We start from the raw sequence: 11,299 nt of genomic DNA, 5'->3' as shown, positions 1-11,299 counted from the left end.
GGCGCAGTCGTTAGTGACCCTGCCTGCTGCGCCGCGGTCCCGGGTTCGAATCTCGGTAAGGGCATTTATTTGTGTGATGAACACAGATACTTGTTCCTGAGTCATGGATGTTTTCTATGTATATAAGTATTTCTAAGTATTATATATTATATATATCGTTGTCCGAGTACCCACAACACAAGCCTTCTTGAGCTTACCGTGGGCCTCAGTCAATCTGTGTAAGAATGTCCTATAATAATATTATTTATATATTTATAATTGTTTTATGGTTGGCGAGTAACACCCTCGACAGACAATCTAAAGGGCAACACGTAGGCGACCTTGCGTCAGCTGGCTACGTATGTCCTTCAAAAAGTGTTATCACCACCACCTACATATGCCAATTTGAATGTTACTTTGATGAATAAGAGCATTTTATATACACATACATATAATCACGCCTGTATCCCATAAACGGGTAGGCAGAGCACACGAACTACTCAAGTTTCAGTACCACTCTTAATTGGCAAAAAGGGGTTGAAAGAAATCCAAATTGTGATATTGTAGTGACAGGTTGCCAGCCTCTCGCCTACGTCACAATTTAACCCATATCCCACAGTCGACTTTTACGACACCCACGGGAAGAAAGGAGGGGGTTTAAGAGCATTTTACCTAGATACAATCTTGAAAACGGAATGTATCTCTGAGCTGGCCTCCTTATTTATATAAATCAAAGTATAAATGTAACCCGCGTACGGGTGTAACGTAAAAATTTGAACTACTTTTCACAAATCGACTATGCCGAAACGGAGTCCATCGCAACGCGCAAAGTGTAAATTAAAAGCAAAGGATGTTCCCGGACTCTAAGATCGAAAGAAAGAGAGACTCGAATTCATAAGCAAATTAAATGATATTTAAACTTTTATACACCAACGCTAGTGTTGGTGATCGTCGTACAAAGGCCGCTGCGGCGGCAGTCGACGCCTGGCTCTCGCGCGCGCCGCACGAACAATAACCCGCGAACTTTTGCCTCCACGTTTGAGTTTCCACGGAAACTTTGAAACTATTTCAATTTGTGAGTGAATTTAAGGAGTCTTTGATTTGGGATTTTTCACGAGTGCTCGGGAAAGTTGTAAGTCTCTTTTTGGATTTTTAAATGTTTTTTTTTTGTTTTGATTGTATTGTGTTACTCATGAGGTTTTTACGGGTTTATAATTAACCGTGAATAGATAAGGCACGTGACTGTATTTTTCAGGTTACTAGTAATGTCGAGTGATTGCTACACATTCTTCTTGAGATGTATAATATAAAATAATTATTTTTGGTTGCTTAAAAACTTTAAAACAGGAAATATTTTGTCATTTTCACTAAAGTACTAAAAAAATGCGTTTTGAGTAGTGTAAGTATATTTGTCGCGTTTTTAATAGATTTCGATCAATAAAGGTTACACAGATTATAAATTAGGAATTAATTCAAAAATGTACGTTATAAGTCCGTCTATTAAGTCCCATTCAGATTATAGGTCAGGTAACTAATTATAAAAATAACATATCAGTTAGTTTGTTTAAAACGATTAATTATCTTTAACCGATTTAGACTCGATAACATACCTTCTGGATTTATTTAACAAAATAACAAACAAAAAACGATCGAGGGCATTAATGTGAAGTTTTTCTCGTCATATGACAAAAACATTTTTCCTCACTCCGCGTCGCGTCGCGTATTCTTGAAACTTGTCAATTATGCGAAGTTGCGTCCCGCGGGCACGAATGATACTCGCGAGTTGACGCCCAATCAATGCCTTTTGTGCGCTGACGGTCCTCGCCACTCGACTCGTGTGGGAGCTCACTTTTAGGGAATAAACTAAAATTTAGGTAGACAGTGAACCAATCTGAATCCCAGGCCACTGTAGAACCCTTTCACGGTAAAAGTCAAACTGACTTATATAGCAAATAAAGCACGGTGTCAATACGGCAGGCTTAATTGGTTGACTGTACTTAATGTTTTAGTAGAACGTGTAGCGTAGTAGTGTATAGGTATGTTTAGCTAGAAAAAATGCATGAGTAAAATTGGGTCACTTTAAGTAGAAACTTTAAAATAGATTACCTTAGTTCTGTTGGGAGTTTGACGTTCAATAAATGTCTTTTGTGATATAACACTTTAAGTTCTCGCGCTTTGTACACATATTTAAAGTCAGATACAGGTCGAACGCGATTAATTAACATTATTTTACATTTTTTCCCAACGTTTCGACCAGGTTGCACTGGCCGTGGTCGCGGAAGACTCACATTATTTTACCTTTTTTTCCCAACGTTTCGGCCAGGTTGCACTGGCCGTGGTCGCGGCAGACTCACATTATTTTACCTTTTTTCCCAACGTTTCGGCCAGGTTGCACCACCACCAGTAACCTGGCCGAAACGTTGGGGAAAAAGGTAAAATAATGTTAATTAATCGCGTTCGACCTGTATGTGACTTTAAATATGTCTTTTGTGATGTCCTGAATTTTTTTACGATCGCACTGTTTTAATTAAGTAATAAATGGTGAGTGAGACATGTGGGTTGATATAGGTACTTGATAATCACCTACAAATGCCCCTGGGTATTCATTGAAAATTAATTAGACATACCATCGTATGTTATTTTGGAAGTAACCGCCATAAGGATGGGTACTACAGGGCAAAGTTTAGGGAAAGAAGAAAACTAATGTACTCAGGTACCGAGCAGGGATGGGCTCGAGAGACTTATCCTATAAGTATTCTTTGAAACGTATCGGTTTATTTTTCAAGCATGATTGGCTCACTACAGAAAAGTTCATATCTCCCGTAAACTAATAATGACAGGGATGCTAGCGCAAGGTGGCCAACTTCTGCGCTACAAAGATACGGAGATTTGACATTCATTCGTCATACTGGGAGACTTCGGCCCAAGATCGGCCGTAACGGAGGCATACAGTGAGAACAAAAGTGCAAGCCTTTGAAGATCAGAGGCAAGTGGAACTTAACGCCAAGCGCGACGACATAAAGGCCCGATCACCTGCGGGCATATACTGTAATTTCGTTGGAAGGAGTATAGCCGTACGTCAGCCACCTGAGATCTCACGACGGACCCTCTCAATAGCCAACAAACTCAGTCGCTGAGGCCGAAACCAGCCGGGAGAAGATGATGATGATGATGGTTCAAGTTATGTGCTGAACATGTACTGTGTATGTACTGCGTATTGTATTAAGTTAGTTACTATTGGTTGTGGTACCGCATTTCGAATTTTCTTACATAAGACAAGTATAAGTTGCTTACCTACGTAAAAGCGTTCATCATCATCATCATTCTCTTGCCCTGTTCCCAATATTTGGGGTCGGCGCAACAGCTTTTCCTCCTCAATTCTTCTCTATGAGTCGTCATTTCCATACTAACACCTTTCACTCTCATATCATTGTTCATACATTCCATCCACCTACGTAAAAGCGTTACAATGAAATTATAGTCCCAAGTTTGACATCCAATCAATGGTTTATGTGTTCTGACGGCTCAGTCTCTTGAGCGTCATAGAAGGAGGGAAAACTTTTAAGGAAAAAAGAAAGCTATAGTTACTTACTCTGTTTCAGTAGAACAATGTGTATTTTGGATTAGTGTTTTAGGTAAACAAATAACGCTAAGAAAACAATTCCTAAACTTTATAAACAATTTGTAGATAATTATGCTCTACCATATTTAGGTCGGGCGTTGGTTTTATCCCTCGTTAAAATCGACAGGTGCCAATCATGATATGTATTATGATTCTAATTAGGGTTAAAAATACATATGTTTGTTTACAACTTAATGCAATGTCGAATAGCTGTACGTAAAGAGTTATATTTCAGGACAATGAGTACCTACATAAACTGTGGTTCTTTCAAATACGTAGTTTACTCTTTAATTTACTCGTATCTTGAACTTATTGGTACCAAAAATTACATTTAACTTAGTTTAAATTAGTTACATATACTTACTTATACCATTGGTCTGCATTATGATATATTATGGCTATCATAGAGTATTATTATGAGTGAACTGTCGAAATACGTGAACCATATGTATGTGACGATGACATATGATATAATTACAAAGTAACGGGCGCCCTCGCCGCGCCGCCGCCGAGCCAAACCGACAATCGGGGGCCAATCGGTGCTGCCCTGTCACTACATACACGCTAGTGACGTCACACGGGAATAATAGTGCTAACGCCGCGTGGGCGCGCCGATGAGCCGAAACCGAAACAATCGGCGGCCAATCGGCGACGGTCGCGCGACCCTGTCACTACACGGCGTTACTATTCCCGGGAAATGTAAACTGTGCTCAGATACATCATTATTAAGCCAAAGTTATTTTTCACTGAACAAATGTTTTGTAAATAGTTGTATTGTACCTTGAACAAATTATTTGTTTGTATATAATTCTTTGCTTGTTCAGGTATCAACATACGCCTACCGTTTAAACAATTTTGGCCTTTCGTAAACCAAATAAAAAAATACTACAGGACATTCTAATTCTAACACAGATTGTCTGAGTCCCACGGTAAGATCAGAAGGCGAAGATATTTTGTTCCAAATCCTGTTGAAAAATATCGCATGAACATAATCTCAAGGCAATGTATAGACTCTTCAATTTACCGCGAATGAACGAAACACATAACACCACATGTTATTAGCCTCCCATTCTTCCGACGGAGATTATTAGGCGCAATTTTCTTATTTTTACGCTTTTTTACGTGGTTTGGGACCTCGTTTATTTCGGATTATAAAAATACCCGAAGAATTTCATTATTAATTTCAGCCATCATACGAAAAAAATCTCGGGTATGATTTTGTTCATTGGAATTGACTTTAATAAAAATTGCGGGACAAGAAACGCCCGTCTTTTTTAAGCTTAAAGAAGATGTATAGCATTATTGTTTCACAGACTGTAACCTAAAACATTATTCCTCGTTCTTCTTCATACTCAGAGCAAATAAACACCAAAAATGTCCTAAACACTACTATCGTTCCACATTTAGAATCCTACCTATAAAACATTCTTAAAAACAAGCCCGTGAGAATGATTCATGTTATTATCATTAAAACTCAAGCAGATAATGACGTGCAATTTTCCGTTCGCCTGTAGAGACACCACACGAAAAGTATGTTAGATTGTATAGCCTGACAATTTTTTATTTGACCCTCGCCGCGTTGCGGATTTTCCGCTGAACTAATTTCTTTAACTGGCAAGGATTACTATTTGACACCCGTCGTCGAAAGTCATCGAATGTCAGTGATGTAAACAAGAAGGAAATATTTTAAATTTTCTAACGGTTTCATTGCAAAATGCCCAAAATGATATTTAAAATAGTGAAAATAATTATACTGAACGTGATAAATTACGTACAACAAAAAAGGATGAAGGATTTCACAACATTTCGACAACAATGTTCCGAAATCGGTTGTTGACATGTCCGGTACTGACAGTTTATAGTGCGGTTCTCCTGTATTGATTAGTTGGTTTCGATTTAGCTTAATATATTATTTTTGTTCTTATTTATGGTGTTCTGTAGCTCTGCCGTCTTATTTCTTTAAATATTTTAAAGAAATAAGGAGGCCGTTTCATCATTGCCGCCAGTACAAAACAAGGTCCCACGTAAAAAGAAAACAAACATCGACGACTTCGATAAAGTTACCAAATTCATGTATTTTAGGCTGTGCGGAAAGAAGTAGCAAGTCTTAAAACCTAGCTTATTAAATTTTGATTCTCTAAAATCATGTTTTAATTTTCTACAAATATTAACGCGAAACCAGTACACGTTATCCCCATTATATATGCCGTCCGCACATTATTGCCATATGAAATCGGTTTATAGCGACACTCTCTCAGGGTCAAATAAAAACTTGTCAGGCTTTAAGCTTAATAAAAACAGACCAACTAATGGAAAATATGAAAAATATTGAAGCACATCACTATCGACAGCGAACGGAACCGGACATTGGAAGCTCTTTCATTAGCGCGAAGGGTTGAGATATGTTTTATTGGTGTCGTGTTGCATGTAACCAGCCATTTTGGACAACTCCCGTGTTTACATTGTTTATTTGATACTGCCCTGTTAGCTTATTGACTTTTTTAAACACTGTTATTACGAAATGTACTTCATTCCATTTTGATTGGATGAATTTAGGTACTATTTGGAGATGATTTTGAATTAAGGTACTTCTTATAGTAATCGGTATTGATTTGTAATGGTTTACAGTGAATCCGCTCGCATCGGTGAGATGAAAATATTGTGTTTCACTCAGTATCAAAATCTATTAACCGTTTAGATTTGCAATCCTCGTAACGCTCAAGATTCCATGTTTTCCATTTAGACACCAGAATAACAGAACTGAAAAATGGGTAAAAACATAGACAGAGGTATATTTGAAAATATAATACACATCGCTTCTATAAATAAAACAAGTATGTAAGGTTGTATAATATGTGCGAATAAATAAGTGGTAAAATGAGTAAAAGTAGTTATAATGTTGTTATTGAACATAAGTTCCGTGTTATGTAAGCGGCGCAGGCGCAGGCGCAGGCGTGGAGAGTCACATTCGATAAGGCTGACATACCGGCATACCTTACTGATACACGCGTTTGCTTTATTTCCATTTTAGTTCAATATCTTCAGGCACCGGTCCCACCGCGAGCTAGTAAGCTATGAGCTATCGGCTATAAAAACGAACAAAAGATAAGCACTCCCGTGTGTTTCTTTTATTTACGCAGTGGTGATTATCTTTTGTTTGTCTTCATAGCCGATAGCTCATAGTTTAGTAGCTCGCGGTGGGATCAGTGCCTAAAGTCAAATAAATTAGCCGCATAGCTAAACTATGGAATGAACTATCGCGGAATTTTCGGAGCGATACGACATTCAAACCTTCAAGAAAAGAGCCGAAGCCGCTAAAAGGCCGGCAATGCACCTCCAGTACTTCTGGTGTTTCGGGGGTCCATGGACGGCAGTGATCGCTTAGCATCGGGCGAGCTGTCTGCTCGTTCGCCTCCTACGGTTAACAGACGCCGACTGTCGTCTGCGCGCAGTTCTCATACAAGATGCGGTTGGGTTGTAACAGCCCGTCGTCACTCCATAGTATGATAATATCATCAAGCAATGATTCCCAACATTGCGACACAAAAAAAATGCTATCAAATCAAAATGACATCTATTATTAATAGTACTAAAGTCCATTATATTTTGGTAGCAAAAATACATAGATAATAGAGTTTCATATTTCCTTAGTCTATGGCCTGACCTACGTGTTTTTTTTTCAAAACGTCAAGTCGTCAACGTCAAATCTGTCGTAACTTGTTTGAATTTTGTAAGTTAAGTAAATAATAAAATAACTAAAGTTATTATTGAAATTTCGGGCAAACCAATAAGAAAGTGTGAAATTTGTGATGGTGGCTTGTTTTTGCCTAGCTTTGCACTGGATATATGCAGGTCGGTAACTAGTATTTTATTATATTTTCGTTTCGAGTTGCTAACAATTACCTACTCATTTAATCAATTTAAAGTAGTACTTATCATGTACAGTCTACGATTTAAGCGAAAACATTCTGTAAATAAGTTTTTTCGTAAACAAACAAATAACCTAAAATACCAATAGAGTGCGACCAACTTATCGATAATCTCGTTATTTCAGATGACGATTGTGGGTAATTTTAACAGGTAACGAAGAATCGGCATATTTATCCATCTCCTGTATGAAGATAATGTTGGGCAAAGGTTTTCAAGGCTTTTTGCAGTAAATATTAACTTTCCCTGGTAAACATGCAAGAAACACGAAGATTGAAGCAACAAATACTGGCTTATAACAAAACTCTTAATTAGGAGGCAGTGCCAAATATGAACGTCAGGCACAGTAAATCATAGGAATTTTCTGCAAACGCCTCAAAATTAGTTCAACTGAGAAGTGCTGTAAAGTAGTTGAAAAATTACTTCATGTAAAAGAAAAGTGATAGTATATTTTTTGTTTTATTCATTTTATACAGGGGCGTATTAAAGTCGGCAGGCTCTTTTTAGAATAGCGAAGCAGCGTTTTTTCTTAAATTTCATACTTTATCGTCACTTAACGGGGCGGTAATCTTGACTGGCTCAGGATGCCAACGCCAAATCCTTGAAATACGCCTCTGACAGCCAGGTTGGTCGAGCCCTAGCGATTTTTTCTTTGTGTTGGTAGCAGTGACATGACCTCACGACCGTCGAAAAAACGCCTGCATAAATCGGTTCGAGGGTTGTTCGAGAGTGCCGACTCTTAAAACGTAGTGATTCAATGCTCTTTGGGTTGTAACACTTGTAACCCGTTTGTATCGGTCATTATGCCAAGTGTAACAAGTGCCTATCCATACTGCAATAAATATATAGCACATAATTTAAAGCAGTGTGATTAGTGGTTACATTTTATGATATCTGCGCCCATTTTTTTCATAGACAATTAACTACAAGGAAAGACTCACAAACCATTAGAATGAACTTGCCAGAGACCTACTAAATGAAAACAGTAACAACACAGGACTCACAAGGTGGAAGATCTTGGAACTAGACCAGAGAGAATAACTTCCCCCTCTCTCCGCATAAAAGGAATGGTGGTTAACGGACCACCACCTGGAAAATGTTATTAATAGTACATACAATCTGATTATGGATAACAAAGCCGATGGCAGGTGAAACTTCAAAAAAAAAACTGTTTGACCAACAAAGTCCTCCACACTCGCAATTATAATAAATATGATTAGCTTAATTTGAAGTCAATAAAGTGTACGTGTATACCTATGTTTAAATGTTAACATTAAATAACCTACAATGGACGAATTACAGACCCCTATATTTTATTTTCGGAGCGTTTGTAACTTTAATATTTTAGAGGCAATTCCGCTAAAGGCAGACAGTAAACTGTTTCCTTCGGGAACGCCCTCACGCGAGGTGAGTGTTTGGACATCGTTACGCCGCGAGTACAAAGGGAACTATTCTAACCCCACATTCATGGCTACACTAGCGCCAGTATTAGGCGGACCCACGGAACTACATACATTTATTATCAAGATATTGATTTAGTTCTGTGCGCGAACCTTAATGAATGTTAGAGAATGCCTTATAGCATTGAATATCGTCACTATATTTTGAAAAAATCTCGTATCTCACGCTGCTCCTCAAAGTTAAAACGCAGTAAGTCTATATGCATTCCATACATACTCACTACAATTTTCCTTTTATTGACAGACGAAGATACAAGTCTTTTTAACCGACTTCAAAAAAGGAGGAGGTTCTCAATTCGACTGAATGTTTTTTTTTTGTATGTATGTTACTCGATATCTCCGAGAATCATGGACCGATTTTCAAAATTTTTTTTTTGATCGAACGGGTATAACCCCGAGATGGTCCCATTGGCACCAAGTCGGGGTCTGATGATGGGATCTTGGAGAAATCGAGGGAACTCTTCAAATGTTATAGGCACATGTAATGTTTTTAGTCTATTACAAGTAGCGACGATATTATGCCTTGTGTACAGTTGTATTTTCTTTGTGCAATAAAGATTAAATTTCGGTGACATAAAAATATTCAGATATGTAGGGGGCAATCCGCGGCAAGGGTAACACGACATGAGTCACGATTTTATGGCAGGTTCCATTTATTCACGGTGCAAGTTCAAGTGATAATCTATCCAGAAATAAGTGTTACTTTTCCGATATATGCATAGATCATTTTGCAGCTATTGTAGTTCAAATATATAAACACTCTTTACATTTACGCGGATTCACCCTGTACAGTGTTTATTTTGTTAAAGGCAAGAATATGAATAGCAACTTTTATTATGGGACCAAGGACACCAAAATCTTTTTAGCTTGCTGTGTGACATTTCCTGAGAGAATATTTTTTTGCGATTTGGGATTAGTTCTATAGTGAACGTTGTTCAGTATGACCTATACAAGTATATTCATAAGAAATGTAATGATTTAGGTCTCCTGTAATGTTACATTTTTATATTTTATTAAATAAAATTAAAAATTAAAATTCAGCCCGTAACTTTTCACAAAATGCATACATAAATTCTCGCCTGAATTCATGAAATTGATCAAGTGTCCGTGCCAGTCTCATCAAGTTATCTTATCAATTCAGGAGCTGAAAGAGAAAATAGAGTGGCACGACATTGTTGACTTCTACGACACCCATGGGATGAAAGGGGATATTATTGCAGGTGACAAAAATAAACAGCCTTTATGCGGAGGGTTCTAGTTATTACAGAGGTTAGCACGCAAAGTTACGAGTAAAAGTGTGTTTAATAGAAGGTGCCAGGGCAACAGAGGGCACTTCACGAAAATCCCTTATGAGAACGGTTAAACTCTTGTTAAACAGATTTAATATTGGCAAGGTATTCCCGATGAACTACAGTATGGGGTTCTTCAAAAATGAAGTTTACAAGTTTCTAATGGGCCGGCAACGCGCATGAGATACCCCTTGAGTTGCAGGCGTCCATAGGTTACGGTGACTGCTTTCCATCAGGCGGGCCGTATACCTGTTTGCCACCGACGTGGTATAAAAAAAATTGTCGCAATAAATTGCAAAAAAAATTAGTTGTACCTACTTAATAAACAAAATTCGACACCTCAATAATTCATAATGGTTGTTTCATTTTATAAAAACAATTTTTTTATATCTAAAGAACCCCTAAAATTTATATTTATAGTCGTTTACATTCATAAATCATATTCAAAAATCAAAATCATATTCAAATTCATAAATCGTGAGGAAACCGGACTAATTCCAATAAGCCAAAATCTTGGGTCTAGTTTACCCTTCGGGTTGGAAGGTCAGATGGCAATCGCTTTCGTAAAAAATTAGTGCCTACGCCAAATTCTTGGGATTAGTTGTCAAAGCGGACCCCAGGCTCCCATGAGCCGTGGCAAAATGACGGGATAACAAAAGGAGGATGATGATGAAAACTATGTAAATAAACTTGGTCGAAATAACAATGCTATAATTGTTATAAACTTGGGCCATATTTTATTTGTTAACATAATATATACTCGCAAGTTCCATATCACACGAGCTGTCAAATAAGTTGATACCTATTCTGTGGCACCGGGCAACAATAGCCGTCTCACGAAATTCCCTGAAATAGGCTCACGTCCTACCACAATCCACTGTCGACCTTAGGTAATAAGTATTTAGGTCAAAGTCTCCTTATATCATTAATCAGCTTATCAGTACCTACATCGGGTTTTATGAATGGCGTAATTTTAGTGTTTGGTCACTTCAGCCCAAGTTTTCATCCGTGATATAAACAGC

The 11,299-nt window shown here is 37.8% G+C and overlaps 1 protein-coding gene across 3 annotated transcripts in view; it reads left to right on the top strand.

Moving 5' to 3' along the window:
* Positions 1 to 953: 953 nt before the first annotated feature.
* Positions 954 to 11,299, top strand: part of LOC125230105 (calcitonin gene-related peptide type 1 receptor-like) — a 122,793-nt gene continuing 112,447 nt past the window's right edge. For all 3 annotated transcript variants that reach the window (XM_048135126.1, XM_048135124.1, XM_048135125.1), the window contains exon 1: positions 954 to 1,111. The gene's annotated coding sequence lies outside the window, so the exon portion shown is untranslated. The remainder of the gene's footprint in view (positions 1,112 to 11,299) is intronic.

The sequence above is a fragment of the Leguminivora glycinivorella genome, chromosome 10, assembly GCF_023078275.1.
Source record: "Leguminivora glycinivorella isolate SPB_JAAS2020 chromosome 10, LegGlyc_1.1, whole genome shotgun sequence".
Taxonomy (NCBI): Eukaryota; Metazoa; Arthropoda; class Insecta; order Lepidoptera; family Tortricidae; genus Leguminivora; species Leguminivora glycinivorella.
The sequence above is the reverse complement of the archived record's forward strand: the minus strand, read 5'-3'. Positions and strand labels throughout refer to the sequence as shown.